General features: G+C 35.5%; 1 protein-coding gene and 1 long non-coding RNA gene across 4 annotated transcripts in view; both read right to left on the reverse strand.

Moving 5' to 3' along the window:
- Positions 1-21,539, reverse strand: part of LOC113497726 — a 293,242-nt gene that overhangs the window by 54,075 nt on the left and 217,628 nt on the right. The gene's annotated exons all lie outside the window — the stretch shown is intronic.
- On the reverse strand, positions 18,351-19,592 carry LOC113497727. Its single transcript, XR_003400917.1, has 3 exons — positions 19,397-19,592; positions 19,093-19,293; positions 18,351-18,543 (listed from the first exon to the last, which is right to left on the reverse strand). It is a non-coding gene; the product is annotated as an uncharacterized LOC113497727 (long non-coding RNA).

A 21,539-nucleotide genomic window follows, 5' to 3' on the forward strand; every position in this document is an offset into this window, starting at 1 on the left:
AAGCTCCTACAGTCAAACTCAGATAAAAAGAGGTTTTAGTACACGTTAGGTACATTTGGTGTGTAGAATAGCTTCACATGTCCTAATAACATAGCTACGAGTGTTAAGCTTTAAGGTTATTTCTAAGAAACTTTTTTTGGAACGAGATACCTCAAGCATTTTATTGAATTTAGTTCCCAAATATCGAATAGTTTTGGTGATATCAGTTTACTCTTCCCGTAAACGTTTGTACTTACAGGTAAAGGTGTATGTTCAGCGGGACACATGATACCTACTTACCGTTGAATGCTAACTGACAACGAAAACAAAAACCTCTCTTTTGTAAAAACGATGAAAACCATCCAATTACATAATTAAAATATGTAGTTATTAAAACCTGCGAAACTGATTCTGCCTAATCAAGACCATGAAAAAATAATTTAAATCCGTTCTGCCGTTTAGAGAATTTTCTATACATAAGGATTTAATATAAATAAAAACAGCTCGCTCTGCAACGAATTGAATCCAAAGTGAAGCTTTCAGCGCATATACAGATATTAAGACTTGTCCTACGCGGAGATCGACCCAATCCCCATAACCTACAAACCCCTTACCATGCTAATCAAATACTAAAACAATAGCTTCCTTCACATTACATCACGTGTACGGCGGTACGTAACATGGGTCTGGCGGCGTCCGGACCAAACAAGTGACGACACAGCTCGGTACAGGATTACACATCGTCATTAATGTCATTATGTCTGAAGAGGGATGCCGCTCAGGTTACCGATCGCGACTTGAATATTCTAGTGGGCGGTGTCGTGTGCCACTTCTGAAGATCATGCTAGTTGATACTGAGTATATGTGAGATTATGTATACGAGTAGGTGTGCTAGGAAAATGAGCTTTAATTTGTCTTTAAATAAGGTTTACTCATATTTTATTTTAATGTTTAATACTATTAAACACATCTCAAACAAAGGTTTAGTAATGTTTAAAGTACTTTCTTAAATGTTCTTAAACCATTTACCTGAAGAAATTCGATATTGACTTTGATCGTTTAATGCATATACTTTCTTCTTTCTTCTCAATGTACGAAGAGGTTTTGATTCAATAATATTTGTAAACAACCTACCTACCTAAATAAGTATTCACTATTATTTATTTTAAGCTAAAAAATCTAAACCACAAAGTTTTAAATTTGTGACTCGTAACGAGCTCTATACGTTGACCATAACTGTCAAAGCAATTTACTTAAAATTCAAAGTTTATAATGCAATTTTGTGTACAAAAGTTAGAATGATCGTATCTATGGAGCATTTATTTCACTTTGTATGCAACGATATTTTGTAGAGTAACTGTTTTATCTCGCGTACCTCGTGTAAATGTTTTCAATATTACAAAGGCCAGCTTAACTGGCAACGTTTTATGCTAAACGCTACAAACAATAAAAACAAACAAGGCCCGTCCTATTCATATTAATGGAATAACTGTCTTTGTGTCTCTGTGCTGCGAGTTGTCTAAGGTTTCACTTTTGTCGGATAAAATGAAGCTAGGTTTGCCTGAGATTCTATAATTCTATACGGGTATATTTATACTATATGAGGATAGTTTTTAAATTATATTTTAAAGTAAAAAATTTTTAACGGATAAACACATCGGATATCATTCAATTTATCAATTCAACTATGACGATAAAATTAGATTTAGTAATAGGCGTCGTCGATCAATTCATTAGCCAGTACATGACAAAGTATATTAAAAAAAAGGAATTCGGTGTTACTTTATAAAGGAATAAGAAAAAAAATTAAAATACAACACAGACAATGTATTTTAAGGAATATAATATACATAGGTATATGTGTTTTTTTTATCTTTGTACTCAATTTTATATAACACCAACAAAACTAGTGAAGCGAAACGTTAAAAATCCCCGGGCTCACAGAAAATGAAATGAAAAACTTGAAATGAAATTTACCTGTCAAACGCAATTATTCATATTCCTATTTAATCCGATATCGCGTTGCCATTCACGGCACGTGTAACATTCACATAAAAACTAGCTAACTCAAATTCAATCTCAAACGGCTTGTTAGAGGTTGTATGAATAGGGGTGGAGTGGGGACGGGGTGGTCCCAGGTCACAATAGCCGAACCGGTGTACGTAGGATAGTGCTGAGGGATGTGGCTTACGGGATTGATACCGGGATACGGGATTTGGTTTGATTATTCTGTTTCTGTGAAAAGGGGTGCAGTGAATAGATTGGAGTGGTTCAATTTAGCAGGACTTTAAATATTGGACGCAGTTAGAGTTACACATACGTTTGCCGTTCAACGTTCTACTATGTTCCAAAGAGTTAAAAGTTTTCAGCCCATACCTTGTCAGGCCGAAGACTGTTACTGCGATATTCTGTTTAGGAATATTCAATCAAACCTACAGGGCTAACAGAAGTACTTAGAAAATTAATTGTTTTGATCGAGTTGGAAAAATATTCTGATTAATGCACTATATTACTCTATAGCTGGAGTAACCAAAATTGCGTAATATATGATTTTAATTATACTATATTATATGTATATACTAATATTATAAAGAGGAAAGATTTGTTTGTTTGACTCGAATAGGTTTCAAAACTACTAGTTCGATTTGAAAACTCTTTGTTGAAAAGCTATATTATTCCCACTAAACATAGGCTATAAATTATTTCACAAATATTAGAGTTCTGTAAGAAAATTGCGAAAAACCCAAGGTGTCATAGCTTATTTACCTTCTAACCACGCGGATAATTTCAATCTCATATTTTTTAAACGGGATTATTCTAACTCGTATTTAAAACAAATATAATTAGTAAATGAAATATTCAGAAAACCGTAAAAATTCTGGTAAGAATTAAGTTAAAAACGGGACTTTAAATTCACATCTATTTCCCCTCACTATTTGAACCCGATTGAATCATACCATTCTTGGTAGATTGTAGTCGGCGCGGCGAGGCGCGGCGCGGGCGTCTTGAACGAGCACGACAAAAAGAATAACCTGCGGAGACACCTCCTCGGAGGACGTTAATCAATTCACTGGAGGTGTCTCTAGGAATCCTGGGAGAATACCAGGTGGAATAACATGGCTATGATTTTAAGTACCCTCGTAGGAAAGGTTTGAAAATGTATGAGGTTTAATTTTCCCCAGATTGAAAGCACGGAAAAAGCAAGGTTTAAAGGAATGACTCTCTTTTAAAATATAAGATTATAAATAGTATCCGTGATGCATGACGTCATAAACATGGAAATGAAGGAGAAGTTTTTGTGGAATTCATGATAATAATGTAATCTACAACAAACACAATCCAGACCAAATCCGTAGCACGTAGTCCGTAGCCCATCGCGCGTAGCACGTCCTCGTAGACTTGGCGTAGTAACCGATACTGATTGACCAATTTGATCTAAACAGTAAATTAGAAGTAACGGTTGTAATATTTGTGACTACCAGGTAATTTCGATGTAAATCAATTATCTGAAAACAGTTTTCCGAAAGTTAGCTAGAACTAATTTTCTAATCATTAACTTCGTAATAACATCACCGTAGTAAGTATGCTGGCGTAATAATGTTATAACGTTAAGTTTTACTTAATTAGGTTTAATTAGCTTAAGTAAAATGTGAACAAAGGCTGTGTTGGCAGCTAAGTAACTTAATTACATTAGAAACATACGAAGTATCTTGAAGTAATTTAGTTAGTATGTAAAATAACATAATTACGTGTATTAACTCGTATTCAACGGGATATTTTTGAGACGCATTAAATCATATTTTTTAACACCGCTACGCAGCGCAATACATGTCTGTAATTAACTATAACGCACATAGCAACAGTAAATATTAAAAAAAACAGCAAGTGAACACGTTCACCTTCATTATAGATTCAGCTCACAAGTTCTATCTAGTCACTAATGTTCGTGGCCTGGCTCGACTCTATAATTCTAAAGTAAGTCTAATTTATAGCCGGGAGCCTCAAGCCCGGAGCAATTAACATCATTATGCCTGAAAATAATTGCCAGAGTTTACGATCTATTTTGAGATCTGTTTTCTCTTAACAAGAAATAAAATTTAAGAAATTATTAAAGTTAAGGAACTTTATGATTGACTATTCAAAGCTGTAGGCTATCCCGTTGTTGTGTGTTGTGACTTTTTTATCTTAAATTGTTCGTTTTAAGAAACAGAGCGAACAGAATCTAGGGCATGGGAGTATTGTATAGTGTAAGGGACCCTTAGTCGGCAGTATAAACTATTTCTGTCAGTGTACCCACCGCAGCTCCATTCCAAGCAATCAATTCAAATCGTAAGGGTTGCATTCACCGAGATACCGATTGTCCGCACCACGAAGCAGATATCAATACAGAAGCAATTATTCAGCGCACAATGCCTTTATCCGATTCTATTCGATGCTGTAATCGATCTGTACCGATGTCTCGAGCGATCGAACACTCGGCGGCTGAATGCGACGGATTGTTGTGGCTTGATGTAAAAACCTAAGATTTATAGCAGATCTCTGGAATGCGGTTCATTCGTGTCTGAGTACTTCTTATTGAAGTTTAGATTGTGTTCGATTTAAGTCGAGGGAATTCTGTTCTTATTCTGTGTGTTGGGAAATAGTTCTGGGGACTGCCGTGTGGCGGGAGCATTAAAAATTGACTGAACAAAGAAAAAAAAGTTAACAAAGTTTCAATAAAATATACAACGGTTCTACCATGTTTAAAGCTATTTTTTACGGATAATATAAATGATAAACAAAAAATCTTTAATAGTTCCTTGTAAGTGTGTTGGTCAAAGGTTGAATACTGCTGTATTATGGGAATTTGATGTCTCCAACTTCTTAATCAATTCTTGTAAGTAGGGTAAATCAGCGAACAACGAAACAATAAAACATCAGAAAAGATCAGAAATCTCAATTCTGATTGATTACATTTAACTCCACTTTACAATCACAGTTTAAAAAAAAGAAAAACTAGCATTTGAAAAATTAAATAAATAAAAAGTTTAGTACTTATTTAAAAGGAAAGTACACCTATGGAAATTTCAGTAACTTTCAAAACAAACTCAAACATCACTAACACAATTATCGCAAGTAATAAAGAGACCTGTTTTGTTATTTTACAAATTATAAAGATTAAGCCGCCTCCACAGTCAAACAAACTTTCTTGCTGCGTACAACACTATTATTTACCTATTCATCATTGTTCAAAACACAGTTTTATTTTCATTTCAGTTGTTCTATAGGAGTATTTCGCTTCACCTTTCACACTTTATTCCTGTAGTTAATACCACCCTGTCTGAGAATTCCGCTGTTATTTAACGCTCTTTTCTTTTACGATGCATTACGTAGTAAAAGTGTTCGGTATATAGTGAAGTAGTGTGCGTTGTTAAGTAAATGAGTAATTTTCTCGTATAGAGGGCTTTTGAGAAAACTATTTAATAAGACTTACAAACTGATACTATAAAATATATACTAGGAAGTAGATTATTAACATTTCTTGTAACAAAAAATAAATAAATAGGTTATAAACAATAAAGACTTTACAAAGGATACAAATTGCTTGAACTAAAATATTGCGAATACCAAGTAACATAAGACATTCAAAATACCAGTGATATTAACTCCTTAAACCGAGGAACAATAACTTAACCTCAATTTAATAAGAGCATGCCTTCGAAGCTGAAACGAAACCACCTGCATTCATATCTCAGTGCATATCTGCCGTCTTACAAGCAAAGGATTAAATTTCCTTATTCTGGGGACGGCAGGACGGCGCGGCGGCGGGACTGCGCCCCGGAACACCGGGATCTTTGATTTAATAACCACTACGCTACGGGATTTATTAAAAATCCCGGGACGCGCGGCGCTCTTGCAAACTCTTAGACGTTATTAAAAGCATCGATTTTACAAAGATTTGCGCTTACTTTAAATTAAAATCTTTTTGTGAATGTGGTGAAGGATTCTTCTTTTGTGGAGATACATTTGTCTGTTTTTTTCCATTGTTGAAAGGTTGGCGTTGGTTTTAATATTTTAAGACATTCGACTCAATTAGAACAAATTGTTTCAGGTCTTCAAAGAAAAATGTTAATTTAATCTAAAAAGTTTGAAACTTTTTCAGCCAATTAGCAATTTTTAAATATTCTAGAAGTTTTCACTTCCAAGGAAAAATAATTATAATTGAAGTTTTTGTTCGTCGCGTCGAGTAACTTTTATTTTTAATTTAGCGTACCTACTGGATAAACAGAACTCACTGGCTGAAAATAAAATGATGTTAATAAAACTGCGATGAAAGTTCTAGCTTGAATATCAAAACAAAAATAAATGGCAAGTGCAGCGCTCTCGCGAGTACAAGCCCCGGCGGACAAATAAATTAAATTTCAATACTCAATGTTTTATAAAACCACATAAAAACAAGCGATAGGCCGGTGACTCGGCATCGAACCGGCGCTTTTGACTCGATACAGCCAATTTATCGTTTGCTGAGTACCCTTCACACAGCGAACTGTGTCCGATCAATTAACTCAATCCCGGGATATTCCCGGCCTTTCCATACTCTATTCGATTTGGTTTAAACATTGAAATCCATTTATATATCCACAAGAGTTTCTTTTTTAATTTTATGAAAAGTTAATTTTGCGAGGGATGAAAAGAGTTAAAGGATTTTGAAGCCATTGCGGTTAATATGAAAACGTATTATTTTACTTACACGAGACAGAGAACGCAATATGCAAGTTTGTTTATGTATGAGGGATGTATGACTTAATTATGACGAATATAAAGTGACGTCACAATGTGAAAATACTGTTCCTTTCTAAGGATTTTAGAGAGAATAAACTGTTTATAAATTATCCATCCCGCCCCCATCATTAATTAACTAGCTATAGTTGTTGCACGAAAAATCAAATTAAATGCATTGTATGAGTTCCGAGCAGCACAACACCCCTCTTTAAAAATACCTTTCTAAAACGTATCTGGCAACAATCCTAGCTATTTGGTCCATACAATTCCGCCCATACGTCATGCCGCACCAAAAAACCGGCAACTTTCAGCTTACGCGAGTAAAGTGTCGTCGTTAAAATAACGGTTCCTGCTATAAATAACAGTTACTTTATATCAGCGTTACACGTGAGGGAACAGCGTTATTTGTAACAGTTATTTCTCATAAAGTCATCGCTATGCGTTGGTGGTTGTCGAGATATTTTTTGTTTTTATTTGAGTGCCGGCAAGAGTTATGCGCTGTCTAGTATACGTTTAGTGCTTTATGAAATAATGGGTACTAAGCTGTGTGCTCACTGCCAGACTACTCTCTTATAAAGATTCGATCAGGAATTACATTTTGGTTTAAAAGAAACTATATTTTATACCGCCTATGAAAAGCTTCAATATTAAACAAACGACAGAAAAGACCACTCTCCAATTACAGCACAAAATAAATACACGAAACCCAAAAGTAAATGGAAGTGAAACTCCAGCAGTGCACATACTAACTATCGGGGCACACACACGCACACACACACATGCGCGCGCCCAATTCACAGGAAATGAGTTCCACATCCCCCGCCCCGCGGCCCCTCCACAACCACACGTATAGACTGTTCCTGCAATTAATAAGGAATGTAATATCCTTAATCTATGGAAATCCGAATATACTTTTACCTTCCTCGAAATCTGATGAAGTGTATTATATCTGGATTAAATGTGTTTGGAATTAATGATAGAAGTTTGTCAAATTATCTGTTGCGAGTCTTTCGGATAAACAGCTTTTGTGAAACGCTGACAGCAAGTGTCTTGTGTTGGCTATCTCTAGGCAATATACCGTCTAGAAATCTAGTTATTGACCAAAGTTGGCTGTTAAACGAACATACCCAGTAATTATCGCTTGAGTTGGTCACTTCTATAACCAATAAAGGCTACAAATAGTAATCAGCAGTCACAAATAATAGACGTTTGGAAATTCTACAGACAGTAGAAACAAAATATTGTCTTCGTTGATTTATTTTTATTTTCTCCACAGAATAATGTTTATCGACTGTTATTTGTTATTACTCCATAATTTAATTCACAAACAAAACATTTCTGTAGGTTATTTATTGAGAGCGGAAATTTGACGAGCCGCGTACCGACAGATGGATCTATTAATTAAATTCTCTCAATTTAATATCTGCGGCAGATGGCGCTGGCTGTGATAAATATAATTAATAAGCTGAGATAATGTACCGTCTGACGTCACACTATTTGCGGTGGGGAGAGCAGCGCATTGCAAGCCAGCAAAAAAGGGTGGTCATTACACTACAATGATCAGGCTACTATTTACTGAGGAACAAACATATATTTTTCATTGTAATATTCAAGCCAATAACGTTCAAATAGGCTACCTAACCGTTAAGAATATCAAAATAAAACTTTCATAAATATCATTAGACAAAAAAATCGACTTAAAACTGTTCTAAATTTTAAAATAATACGGTTAGAGCTGTCGGTTACTCGGCTAACTTGGCAAACGTAGATATTGGAGGATAAACTAACATATCGTGTGCATATCGAACTGGCAGCGTTATTGAAATTCAAGAATCGAGTTTATTTATACTATCGAACCTTATTGATGTGGGTTAAGGCTATTTCACACAGTACGTACTCATTGAGAACACGATTACTTTATTTTTTTAAATTTTGTAGCCTGTATAATTTTCATCGCTTATGATTCAATATAAGCAATACATAAAGTAAAAATCAATTTAATAATTCATCAAGTCAAGATTTTTTCCTAATTATTATTGTATTCGTTTTCATGGTTCATTCGAATGCTCAAAAATATAAGTTACTCAAATATAATTACAATATTTTCAAGTTCAGAACGTTCTCAAATTAAGAAATACATTTTCTCTAAAAACGTCTAGACGATCATCTCCAATAATGAGAGAGCTATACACATTAATTAATTTTAATTAAGCTTCAAAAGCTTTATTAAACAACCGCAGCGAGCCTTTATCGGAACATTATGAGTAGTTGAGTCTCTCGGAGTAGTCTGTAAAGTTCTTAGGATCCCGCGGCTATCCCGCCGCGCGCCGCCGCCGCCGCCGCCGCCGCCGCCGGTCGGACTCGTAGGCGGACGAATGTTCGTTTAAACTCGCATAAACTATTCGACGATCTGTCAGGATGAAGCTTCAAATGGAAATTTAAATATTTCTTTGAAATATGGAGCTGTAGTTTGTTGTTCGCGGAATAAATGCTGCTAAAAGCTTGGAGCTTGTAACTATTATGCTCGCTTTTCGTTTTTTTTTGTAAGTTCTCAATTGGTTTGCTTACAATATAAATAACAGATGTTCCTCATAAATAACATTTTGCTGTGTTGTGTAATTTCAATTTGTGCGTATTGAAGATTTCGGTTGAAGAGGTAATAATTTTCAAGGTAGATGCTATTGATATCGGTGAATGAGCGATAACATTCAATAGAGTAATCGGAAACTAGTAAGGGATTAGATCAAATACTATGAAGCAAACATTTGCCAAATCACCGGTACCACATAAATTTCACCACCACATCCAATTACGAGGCAATTACTCCGTCAGTTGAAAACAAACAACACTTATTTACACATCGCCGGCTCACAATGGGGCGTACGTTGCGCGTTCCATGTTCACGCATCGATGGACGTGCGGGCTCATTATGTCGTCGCGATGCAACTTGTAGTGCACGGTTTTAATTAGAGATAAAAAAAGTTGCGGGAACTGTCGGATATTTTAATGGTTGTTGAATTGATTGGCGCTGTGTTTCGTTTTAGTATTTCGTGTTTTAATTGCTCTGTTCAGTGATGGATGGGCTCCGACTAATGTGGATGGATGAGTGAGGTTCATGACATCATAGACACAACATTAAAATGTGCATTGAAAACCTTTCAACGCGCTCCTGCATTAAGCTAAAAAAAAGTATACTAATGATTCAGTCATAGTCCTGTGTGACCTTCAAACTTCAACTCTTGGTTTTCCCTTTCAGTAAACATTGTATAATTTATCGACAAATGAACTTTAAACTGTTGGTAAAAACATATAACTCGATATATTAATCTCAATTTCCACGATAGTCCTACTAAAATCACATTAAAATTCCATATTCACAACATAATATCCTGGTAGTTTATTCAATTTGTCGTTACCGGACACAATACCATTATTTAAATTGGGGATATTATGTAATGTAATGCAAATAGTGGAGAGTAATGAGGAACGACCGTGCGTGGTCGCTGCGGTCCCGCTGCGTGCACGCTGCGTGGCAACTGCGTGGTGGCCGCGGTCCACCGCCGCTGGGCCGTTACATCGCTCATTTTATCATTCAATTTTCGTTTATTTACTGGATCTATTATCCGGGGATTTATTTATTTTAGTTATGTCTGATGATCTGATTAGCATGTCAAACAGGCGTCGGGTATTCCACGTAAAGCTCGTGCTTGCTATGTCACAGATTCATTATCTCCAATATAACTTTACAACTCTGTCCTGCTCTTTCTATTTTCTCGTCCTTATAATATGCCGAAATTAATAAAACATAAACTATAGCTGCAGCCGTAAGCAAATAACCTGACTAAATATTACATCCAACGTTAACACCGACATAATATAGGCCACGTTTTACCTCGTCGCCTATTCCAACAATCAGCCAATCAGATCGCTTCATTACCACCCTCAATTCTTCGGTGCAGTGTTTAAGTAGTTTGACAAATACAGTTAGGTGCGGACTGCGGTCATTATACGAGAGCTGCTCAAACAGGGGCGGACTGGGGCGCCGGCTGATGTATCCCTCCCGTGGGGATTACTTACTGGAGGTGGTAATAGACTAGGTGTTTATTGTTCGATCTGGTTTGTGAGAATATGTAAGAGTGATTTGTTCTTGCAGGTCATAAAGTACGTCAATCCTTTATTTTGACAACTGTGGTATATTAAAAATGCCCATGTTACGGTGGGCGGAATATAACAATTTTATTGATAATGACTTTATGTTGATTTTATAATAAGAGCAATAAAAGAGGTGAATTTGGGTTTATATACAAACGTATTTAAGTTACCATTCTCCCTCAATAGTAAGAGTCCCAATGATCTATATCAACAAATTTATAAAGTTCACCCATGACTAACCAACCCAGTTTGTCATAAGCAAACCTTTTGAGTTTGTGGTTTAAAAGGACAGGTGTTCGATGGCAGAACTTTAGAGGAAGTTTAGGACGAACTTGTGGTACAACTTGACGCAGTCCCGCCCATATAAAAGTACTGCGGTTTGAGGATGTTTACTTTCATGTTTGAGTTTACCAAAATTGAATAATTAAACCCAACTTGTGGAACTTGTACTACTTGTAGAGTTGTCAGACATTATGTACGTAAAGATTTATTTGTTATGTTAGAGTTATATTGGATGGAATAAATATTAACCTTTATTGAGATAGTTTCAAAACTAATAGAAATAGAATATCCTCAGAAAAAAACTGGTGTGTCAGTGATAATCGAACAAGACTGTGCGATTTATAAATGATAGAAATATCACTTAGAGAGTTCAAAATGATAAAATGTATGATACCAAAAAAGGAACATAGACTATTGACCATCACAAACTAGAAAAAAAACAGCGGAGAAAGACATAAAAACAATGAAACTTTAGGAACATTAAATTGGATTTCTTTCTATCTCATTGAATAACAAGAGCATTTAAGATAATTATCGATTCTCTTATTCCGTCCCTGGCCTATTAGGAGGCACTTAAGAAGGCCAAGTTCTTGGCCGGTCACTGGCAACTGGCCACTTTAGTTCAAAGTGGTGAAAATTGCCAGGTGATTGCCAGTAACGAGAATCTTACAAGTTACTTTGGTTAGTGTTTGTTTTCAGCACCTACTCGTAGTTGAAAATAACTGTTGATAAATCATTGAGTTTCAAAAAATCGTTGGAAAATCTTTAAATGGGCCGATGACTTAAAAAAAATGCAATAGAATGCGAAGGGCAAGGAACAGCAAGGTAAATGCCAAACAAAAGGAGGTCTACCAACAGTAGTGGTTTATTGAAGTCTGATGATGACGTTGATTGCTTCCAATACACAAATTGACCATAAAAACACATAACGAACCTAAACGATCCACTAAAATGTGTTACTGAAAATATACAACATTTCTGCATTTTATTTCCAATTAGCCGGAAATTTTCGAATAGCCATTGCGTGGTAATACTCCATTCTGACCATTTTTGTTTAGAGGAAATTGGGACAAGCACAAATTGGCTGCGAAATTGCTACATTACTGAAAAACAAGCCATTTTTAACACGAACCAAATATAAAGGAATTTTGGACCTATACCTATTATCCCAAGTTAATAAGACCCACAGATAATTAGGACTTAGCTACTTTTTATACTAGGAGACGAGCGATTGTCTTCCCTAATTCGTTTTGTAAGTATAATGACTGCCAAATTTTTTACAAGTCTAGCTCAGATAATAAATTGATCTCGTTAGATAAATTAAAATTTTCTAAGTTATAAACGATTTTGTCTTCATTATTTTACTTAAAACAAGAGCCGGCAACCGATATCTTATTTCATAGTATGTTTTGCTAAACAGTACCGAACATACACACATAGTTACAATAGACGAACAAAACAAAAACGTTACAGATTATTTGACACTTTCCCCCAATAAATGATCAGTCAAAGGTATCTCCCACTATAAGCTCACGTGTCTTCTCCCAACTTATGTGCTCGAAGTATCAAAGGTAAGGTAACGGTCACCTATCGTCTGTTACAAATTGCAGCTTTGACTCCCCGACTACGAACAATCTATTACTATGTCACCTACGTTATACAGTTACCTTACGTTAGTTCAGACCAAAACAAAAGGTATACCAAAATTAATTAAAATTAAAAAAATACTAAATTAATTTAAATTAACTTACTAAAATTTCCATTTCATATTTTACTGTTGAGTTAGAACAAAAGGATCCAAGTTCCTGACCTCTTCCTTATTCACATTCATATCACTCACAAAATAACACATTCCGTTCGAAACTTTGTACAAACAACCCACTGGCCATACACTCTGCATATACCACGTAAACTTTCACATTGCAGGGCACTTGACTGTAAATATAATAATTATTTTGTACTGTGCAACCTTTTGGGTGATACAGCACCGTAATACGTTTAGCATAGAGTTGAAAATCGTTTGGTATCGAATGCAAATGCAAGCTTGTTTTGTTAGCATTGTAAAGCCAGTGTCTGAATATTGGAGGCAACATCGAGGCAGTCAGAGCCTATCGTGTGTACACGCCTCCACATTTTACTCTAGGGCTGTGAGGCGACTCGTATTTAAATTAAAATTTTCATTTCACGAACTAAACTAGATAGTTTATAAATGGGAAATGTTATTTTGTTGTGAAAGAGTATCTAAGATTTTTAGAAGATATTTCAAACATTAAACTCTTAAGTATTTTTTTCATAACAATTTAATAATTAACAAAGCTATGATCAAAATAGTAGACGTATTTATTCAATGAATACATCTAGAACGGAATATGTTCAATATTTGTGTTTATTTTATAACTATGATTATCAATTATTCCTCTCATGGCAAATTACATAATGTCTATACACCATGTTCTTCGATCAAGAGTTCTCTATTTACGAGAAACCGCCTCAAACGTTCCAGGTGGCATCCTTTATCAAACGATTTACTTTAGGAAAGCCTTTGCAACACTACACCCGGCCAATAGAAGCCTCTATCAAAACCAACGAGACCTCTGCAACAACTAAATTAAAGTGTTAACAATATACGCAACTATATAACTTCGACACGTTCATTTTAAAGTTGGTATTTCATTAATCTTTCTCTATTTATCATCCGAACCAATTCCACAAATAAAACCAATGTTTTCCTAAATAAAAGATACAATTTTTAATACCAGCAAAGCAGTGCTTATTATTATTGTTCCGCTTAAATAATATTTACGAAAGCAATAAAGAGATATTGGAACAGCCTTCGTTCTAGATTGAATTGTAACGCTTTATTCTAAGTATCGAATAAAATTTTATTTAAGCATCCGAATACGGTTTTTGTTGAATTTCAAATGGAGGAATGATCGTAAATCTGTGAAATGCTTTGTTTTTATGCCGAAAAGGGAATAAGGAAAAACAAAAACATGTTTTTTAGTTCCAATCGTAAAAATTAAAAGGATTATGTGACATATGAGATAGTTTCAACAACAAAGTATAAATCTCACTAAAAAACCAAGTAGTTAAGAAATAATTGATTACACACCAAGAAATAAAGTTTCTATGACTCTCAATAAAAATATTAATGACATCTACACATTCCCAACTCACATTTGATAAAAAAGCATGTCGAATATTTTCATTACTGCATATAAAAAATATCACGTAGGTAGTGGTGTGTAAAACGGGAAACAAAAGAACGCGTGAGCACCAGCCCTACGCATCCTAATCCGGCTCTCGCCAAGCTATCGAGGCGTTGAATTTTTGAAATTCCACTTGGGCCTCTTCGTTGGCAACCCTACAGGATCGAGCGTAGCACACAGAGCCCGAAACTGTACTACACAATACACTTTAGTTCAGAAAAAAAGACGTAAATGCAGATTTTTGCGTAGGAGAGACTATTGTATGTGCGAATGTGGGTTTACAGTTTTACACCTAGTGTAGTTCAATGGGCAAACAAGATTACTAGTCTCGATCCAGAGCTTTGAGCATGTGTTCAAGTGCGCTCCGGTGTTTTATGACCCTTTACTTTGTGACCACATCGAGAGCTAAGTGTATATATAGGTACGCTATAAGGGGATTGGTGAAATACTTCCACTTTTAGTCCAGAATTTTCCACTTGCTTTTTTGTTGGTCCGTACAAAGTTAATGAAATTGTTACAATTTGTTTCAAAAATAATATTGTAAGTGGTTTTGACATTTAATTTTGTTTCTCCATGTACTAAGAAAGTACTTTATTGTTTATTTTTTATGGTAAGCTTTTAAAAAAACACGGCGGAGACTTCAGCGCCGGCTGACAACACATCGAATTCGAGTGTCTTAAGACGAAACACTAAGAAAATAATCTGTGCATGAGTAAAAGGATTTATCGTGAAGTAACCGTAGGCCGGGCAAAGTTAGCGGGGATTATGGTAATTACCCGGGGGATCTGCGAAAGAGGCGAATCAGCATCCTCTGTACCCTAGATAGACAAAATCGCGAGGTAACTTTGTTAATTGACCTAATTTCAGTTTGAGCTGACCGAACTCTTTATGTTAAGGTTTAATTGTTCGATGTAATTGGTTTAATCTGGTGTAATAATCGTTTCTGATTATTATTCCGGGAGCGTGCCGTCACCTCTTGGAATAAAACTGTTGCAGTTGTGAAAGCGGAACGCGGTTCCGAGTAGCGCCATCTCGCTTACACGATTGCAACAGCGCTATTATTATTGTAGATGGTATCAAGCCCGCAGGCCTCGTAGTGGAAACTCTGTCGGGAAACTGAAAGTTTCATTTAATCAGTTTTTGCTGTACAAGTTACTTTTATTTGGTGCTTCTACAAAGCAAGCTACAAGCTTCCTCCATTTCGTATTAAGGGAATTTCATGTTGGACAGTATTTAGCTAAAGCCGGGGTAGGCTCTCAATATGTTAATAAGCTTCATCTTATTTGACTCGAGACTCAAAACAACGAAGGTATTAGAACGCATATTTATTTTTAAGCTCGACTAGATTATGTACTGTACTTATAAACTTACAAAGATAAGTTAAAAATAATTAATAGAATGTGAACGAAAGGTGTTGTCTCTCTATAAGACAAAAATATTTCTGAATGATTTTGGATGGCAACATAGCATCTCAAAACCAAGTCAGCCATAATACATTTTAACTACTCCTATATTATATACTTACTCCATTATAAACCGTGTTTGTTTTGTATTACTTTGTAAGTTGATATTTCTTATTTCGACGTCTGGAATTCTCGTTATAATATTGCTTACGTACACTCTACTCACATATTATTTCGGGCTAGACAAATACTGTTTCACGTTTCAAAGTAGACTCGGTAAAGACTTATTATTTATTCGCAACCGCTTTCCTTTTGGTTTTTAGAGTTGTAACTTTGTTAGATAAATATTTATCTTTTACAGTAGGATTAAATAGATTGACAATAATTATTTGATCATCAGTATCATATTCTTTATCAAAACTATTATCATCTGAGCCATAGGAAGTCCACTTTTGGACATGCTTGCCTTGCTGGACATAGGCCTACTCCACTCGCCTTCAGCACGTATCTACTGACTTTCTGAGGTTGTCTGACCCTCACAAGTGAGTGGTTAAGGAAGTTAAGATCTATGCTCTTAATTAGTTTTACTGGATATCTATCTGGATGAATCTGAATTCTACCAATACGACATCTTACAGAGAAAAGGGACAGACAAGGAATAAAGGAAATATCTGTTCTAATTTTACCTCTAAAGCGTCTCTGAGTTCCCAATACCATCGCTAAAACTCTTATAATACGAATACAATTCATGCATAAAATCTGACAGTAACAAACGAACGAACTTTTCTCATAAATTATTTTTTATCTGTATATATTTTTCATTCTGCAATTTCCTTATTTTGGCTGTAGAGGAACTATAAATCGCATCAGTTTTGATGACAGGAACACAGGAAGGGCCGTAGTGAGCAATCATTAAATTCGCATCACCGAGCCAAGACAACGGTGTTTCCTGTAATATATCGTTTATTTTCAAACGACGACTTTCCTTAGAATGAAATAGCTCGGGAATTACTGGATCCTGGAAACTACTACTGGTTTTGGTCGTCGAAAATAAATCACTTTCTTAGAGTTGTTTAACAATTATTTGAGGTTAGAATAATCTAAAGTGGGACACGGGACGTTTGAAAATTGAATATTTTATCTATTGAAACGAAAGTTTGGTTAATACGTAATTATGGCTAGAAACAAAACTTTTAACATGATCCACGAGTATGTAGTCATTGCTCCGTAGAACAGAAAAGCACTTTTATAATTTCACTTTTATATATTCCGGCACTGTCCTTCGTTCATAGATTGCTATGAACGAAGGACAGTGCCGGAATATTCCACAACGGGCATTGGGCTACACTGATGAATATTGATTCGTCAGTGTTGCCCAATGGGTTAAATCAAGGTAACTAATTTATAATAATACTAGTAAATTGCGTCAGTGTTAGAACAGTATCAGAAATCCATCGTATTCCTAAAAGTTAAGATACAAAAGCAAGAAACAAAAACGAGAAACCTAATTCGGGAAACATTTGCATTTACACTACAAACGAATAAAATAATTCTGTAATCTAGATCAGCTCTAAGGAATAATTCAGGACAAAAACCAAAGCGAGAAACACGAGAAAACCATTAGTACAAGAGAACAAGAACAACGGCCCTAGGTAATCACCCTGGTTGAGGACAAATACGAACTTTATTCAAATCAGCACAAAGGACATGGCCGGAAATTGTATGAACCTGTGCCCCAGCATGTACACTAATAAAATCTACGTCAATTAATAGTAAACATCGTCAGAAACAAAAATAAAAAAGATTTATTTTGCTCGGCAGTCGCTGACAAAAGTTATGAAGGTTTAAAGTTAAGTAAGGTTAGGTTGAAAGTTAAACTATGGTTAAAGCACTTTTATGTTTCTGGTATATAAATATTTAATCTAGACCTTTAATATTCATAATACAATCACTTGAACACTGAGAGCAGCATTATTTTTCAATTTGAGTAAATCTATTTATTGGAAGTTAGAACAATATTACACAATATTATTCTACTGATAACATTTTGGATTAGACAGCAAATAAAAGAAATTAAATTGTTGAAACATTTAATATTAATAAAACATTATAAAACGCGGCTGGTGAAAAGACAGCTTCTTGGTATCTCGTCCATACCAAGTACCAAAGAATTGTCATAATGTGAGCACAACATCCAACAGTCCGGTTGCCAGATACACAATTACACCAATAACTTAAGATACCATTTCTAGGTTGGTCTTCAAATGAGGGAAGCTCGTCATATAAAAAATACGTGTATATTCACGCCTGGACGTATGTCTCGATTTAATACGTCCTCTTAATAGAAGAGGATGATTTCCTTCAATTTCAAGTGCTGCGAAAGTATTTGTTAAACTTGAGTTCTCCAATAATAACTCCCATTCATTAGAATGCGCATAAAGCTTATTATAAAACAGCAAGGCTGATTTAATTAAGGTAGGCACTAAATAACCTGCACTTTGCTGACCATCAAATATGCATCGCCTAGATGTATTAGCACAACATCTATAATTAGGTAGGGCAATTGATGAAACATCTTGACCTGGGCCAAGATGAAGTTGTGGGGCAAGTGGTGGAGGAATTGGTATTTGGATATTTTGATCAGGTTGGTGATCTTCTAAGGCGTCAAAACGGTTGGAATCAGTAATAATTCTTCGGCTCACTTCTCTGTTAGCTCTCATGTAACAACCATGACATAAAAAGTTGGCTGCTCTAACCTGAAAAAAAAAGATGAAGCTAATACCACTCACACTTGACAATCAAAAGCTTAACTTTCTATATTTGTAAACTTAAATGTATGTACATAACAATATAATTATTTTATTGCCAACATCAAAGCAAGACACATATTACAAAATAAAATACCCCATCTCATCTCTGTCAATCAAACAGATACTCATACAGTTTTTACCAATATATAGAGTGATTAATGGGAAGGTGAAAGTATATAATACATCCATATTATAGCATAGAAATACAGAGTTCCAAAGATTTGTAAAATCCATGTGGAGTCAGAGTAAATCACTAGTTATCTAAATAAGGCTAGTAAAGACTTGTCCTAACTGATTCTGAATTGAAAATATTCCTCATTAATAATAATTAATATAAAATCAGCATTAAATATTACTTTATAGTAACTATATTGACTCGCCTGTTACATTTTGAATTAGAACTTCAAATAAGTTTAAATTATTTAATGTGATTAACTACACTATTAAAACTGTAACAATTATTCACATGTAGATATTTAAAAACGTACTACTTACATGTCATCATGTAAGTACTGCCACAGTGATACAACTGAGGCCGGAGGGCTTCCCTCCAGAATTTCGTGTCTTTTGGCATGTGTAACTGATTTACCACAGCCATACATTGATATGACCGAGTTGTCTTTCACTGGAATTCGTTGCAAGACATCTTGATATCTTGTCATAACACGCACCACAGACGTGGCTATGAGATGATAACTGTGAAGGTAAAATAAGTATCTTTATTAGTCTTGAGATTATAGATAGGTATTTAAATAATATGAATGCTGTAGAAAAAAGATTTAATGATGCCACAACATACCTCGAATGTTAACCACTCCGATAAAAGACCAGTCATATCGGGAGGTACGCTGATACGTTCTCCGATTGTGATCCGGTTGTAAAAGGTCCATTTTCCTTAAGTATACACAGTACTAGTTAGAGGAGCACTCACGTGGGGCTACGACATATTATAAACGAAAAAACAAACCGGCCGTTTATTGTTTACAAATTATGTGAGAATGTGATTTGACATTGACATTGGACGTTCGATATTCATCACTTCAATGTTGTCAGCACAAAAGTGACTATCTTCCTTTGTACGCGAACTTCGTTTTATTTACTTAATAATATTTAGGGTTTCATTTATTTAAATAAATCAGAAAGCTTAAAAAAAATATGTGTTATGTAAGTTATAATTAATTATGAACATATTACATTTTAAGCTCGATGTCTATAGTGACGGACTTTCCCTACTTTGTTCTTTGTGAATATTATATGGCAACATTAAGGGTACTTTTGAGTGGAGTACAAACGAAGAAAATCTTTTTATTGTATGTTTTTTTCTCCCGCTGCTACAGTAAATTGAGCTTTTTTTAAAATTCCTTATTCGTTTTTTTATAATTATTGGTTTTATTTTGGTTCTTGTACACTCTGGGGCAGAATCCGGCCAAGTCCTTTATTTTAGCGAAATGACAGCTGCCAGCCATTTGCTTTTGTTGCCCCACAATATTCGTCGGCCACAATGATTAATCCTACTTCCTCGGCTATGATTGATTGTGGCCAAGAAATGCTAAAAAACATCAATTTTCAAAATTAATTAAGACGATTTGTTTTTGGGTGGAAATTGAATTATTGTTTTAAATTAAATCCGCTTATTTTTACTTTATTATGTTAAAAAAATGTTAATTGTTATTTTTTTTTCTTTATTACATCTTCAGATAGTTAATGAATCAATAAAGTAATAACTATACCGGTTGATATTAATAAAATCCATAGCTTGTGACTACTAGCTCTATCTAGTGTGTACTAGAAAAGGTGGCCACTGCCACCTAGCGGCGGCTGAGAGAACAAACAGGAAAAGCGGCCGGAAAAACAGGAGGGAAAGTTGTAAGCGTCATCCGCTGGGGGAAAAATTGCTTGGCAATGAGTTTAACACGAGATCGCTAGATGGCGCTGTTTTGCAAAGTTTGAGATGAGGAAATTTTGTTTCGATAACAATATTTAATTTAAACAACGGAACAATAGTGTATTAGTCATAATTATGTCATATACTATTATTTCCTTTATTTCATTAAAATACATATAAATTACATTTTTAAATATATATAAAAAACAACATACATTTAAAAATATAAAAAATAGTGTCCAACCGGCAACGGGTACAGGGCCCAAGCTGCCGGTGGTCAGGGCTCCAGAGAGAGGAACCTCCTCACGATGCGCGCCGTGTCCAGAAGTACCGCTTTCTGAATCAAACCCTTGACCCAGACGCCCAACGAGAGCCTCCGAAGATGTTGATCGAGGCTCTTGGCTATTAAGCCATTGGCACTTACGACTATCGGGACAATGATTGCCGAGTCCACCTCCCACAAGTCGACAACCTCGTGAGCTAAATCCAAATATTTCAATTGTTTTTCTTTTTCTGCTTTCACGAGGTTCTCGTCATGGGGGATAGTGATATCAACAATCATTGTCCGACGCTCTGATCGATCGATCACCACTATATCAGGCTTATTGGCAACAATAGTCCTGTCAGTGATGATAGATCGATCCCAGTACAGTGTGATATGACCACTTTCGAGAACTGGGTCGGGCACATACTTATAGTACGGCACCTCAGATTCCACAAGTTTGTATTTCAGAGCAAGCTGCTGATGGATAATCCTGGCCACTTGGTTATGTCTGTGCAAGTATTCACCGTTAGCAAGACGAGAACATCCCGAAACTATATGTCTCAAGGATTCACCGGGACAGTGACATGCCCGACAGATGTCAACTGTACCATCCTTAATTATATATTTTCGGTAGTTATTCGTCATGATAACTTCATCCATAATTGCACATACAAACCCTTCGGTTTCTCCAAAGAGATCTCCGAAGCGTAGCCAGGCCACGGACGCTAAGAAATCTACATCGGCCCCGTGAAGGGTCCGATAATAGCGTCCGTGTAGCTCCTTGCTTTGCCA

The sequence above is a fragment of the Trichoplusia ni genome, chromosome 9 (genome assembly GCF_003590095.1).
Source record: "Trichoplusia ni isolate ovarian cell line Hi5 chromosome 9, tn1, whole genome shotgun sequence".
NCBI lineage: Eukaryota > Metazoa > Arthropoda > Insecta > Lepidoptera > Noctuidae > Trichoplusia > Trichoplusia ni.